Source organism: Eurypyga helias, unplaced genomic scaffold (genome assembly GCF_000690775.1).
Source record: "Eurypyga helias isolate BGI_N326 unplaced genomic scaffold, ASM69077v1 scaffold25104, whole genome shotgun sequence".
Classification (NCBI taxonomy): Eukaryota; Metazoa; Chordata; class Aves; order Eurypygiformes; family Eurypygidae; genus Eurypyga; species Eurypyga helias.
Window position 1 is genome coordinate 4,402 of NW_010244691.1, and position 2,027 is coordinate 6,428.

Genomic DNA, 2,027 nt, shown 5'->3' on the forward strand with positions numbered 1-2,027 from the left:
CTGTGTTTACCACTGCTGTTAGGCTGTGGGGTCATGAGAACTTCTACAACTTTATTGGGGTCTGACAGAGCCCTGAGGAATCCCAGAGCTGGGGCTAGAGGGAGGCTGGGAGCCCACCTCTGCGCTCCCCACAGGCTCCAGCCACCTCCTCCCACCAAGCAAGGCTGTCAGGCACCCACTGCAGAGAGGCTGGGGGACAGGAAAGCTCAGGGTAGCCCAGAGCACTGGCAGAGGAGGGGCAGGGATGTGGTTTGGCAGGGCAGTACCCTTGCCCTGCTTCCCTATCCCTGAGCTGCTCCAGCAAATGCCCGTGCAGGCTGGGACCCTGTGCCCTGCGTGGGGTTCCCAATGCAAGAGCAGCTTGGGAGCCCACCGGCTGCCAGCTGAAAGTATGGAGCAGACACGCTGCAGGGGTCTTCCCTTTTGCTCTCAGGGAGATGACCCCCCAGAGCTCCCCTCCAACAGGAATAAGCAACTTGGTCCCCAGCCCTGCCCTTAACCTGTGGCAGCACAGGTGTCTCCAGTTACCCCAGGAAGGTGGTTGGAGGCTCCTGAGCTGCTCCTGACATAGCAAACTCGGGCTGCTTGAAATAGCTTGGGATCATGCCATGGCAGAGCTGCAGCAGTGCTGGATCCATCACCTGAAGTGTGGCAAGGCTGGCAGCACTGCCCGGCTCTGCAGGGCTCACCCCCACCTGGAGGGGTGAGGGTGTTCCCACTGGACACCAACAGCAGGGCAGGGCTCAAGGGGCAGTTGGGCAAGGGAAAGCAAGGCAGCAAATCCCTGCCCATGCTGGATGTGGCCAGGGATCCTGCAGGGAGCTGAAAGGAAAAGGGGTTGTCTCAAAATCCTGCCGGGCCGAGCATATCTTTGTTGCTGGAAAGCCAAAAATAGTTTCTTTACTTGGAAGAGGCTGTCGGAGAGATCTCACCTGAAGTGCAGCCAAATACCTAGGAGGCCGTAGGACAGACCCAGACCAGCGTGGCTTTGCTGAGGCGTTATCAGAGCTCGGAAAGGCAGCAGCTGTAGCTGAACCAGCCAATAACCCAGTTACCTCTGGGCATCTCATCATGCCAAAAGGCTCCAGAGGAACTGGTCCAGCTGGTGAGGGACCCCCCACCACACCAGCTGAGCTGGGGAGCAGCCATGGCTGCCCCTTGGCCTGTGGTTCAGTTCAGGGGATGGAGACAGCAGCAGAGCAAGAGATTTTTCCAGTCTTTCGAGGCCTGGCTCAAGGGATATCTGGAAACCCCCTGGGTGGCATTGCTGGGTCAGCTGCCAGCGCACCGCGAGACCATAAAGGCCGTGCCCCTGCCAGGGGAGCGCTCGGGCCAACTGCTCACATGGCAGCATCTCTGTGCGGTTCTGACTTATCATCTCCCTATTCCTGGGGGTCTCGCTCCCTCCCCCAGCACTTCTGTGGGCAGTTATTCCTGGAAACATCCTGGAGTCACCTTCGGTCATGCCTTTGCCTGCTGACATTTATATAGCTCCTTCCAGTGGCTGATGGATTTAATAGTGTGAATCTCTCCCCAGCCCCAGCGCATGTTTATGCCTTTCCCTCCACGGGGTCTCTCATCGCCCCCGTGCATGGCGAGGGCTAAAGGTGAAGCTGCAGCTCTGATGCCAACAGCTTTTGGCTTCTGGGCAGGGAGACCCGTCCTGGCACAGTTGTACCCGTCTTCTAATGCCCTGCCCTGCCCGCCAAGCTAATCCTCCCCTGGTCTCTCCCAGCCATTTGTGCTTCTCGGATTTCTCCCTCTTGGGTGGAGGAGCCCCAGGGCTGCCAAATCTTGCAATACTCGGGCTATTTCTTAAAGCCCCAGCTCCTGAAGTGATGGGAAAACTAGAGGCACCCGCCTTCCAGTGGCTTTTGTTTCTTTAAGGTTTTTCTCATCCTCCTGCTTGTGCAAAAAAAAAAAAACAGGGACCAGGAGCCTGCAACCCACGCCAGGAAGCAGAGGGTGGGCACACAACCCAGGCAGAGCTGGGCTGCAGAGCAACGGTGGTGGCTGCTCCGTGCCCA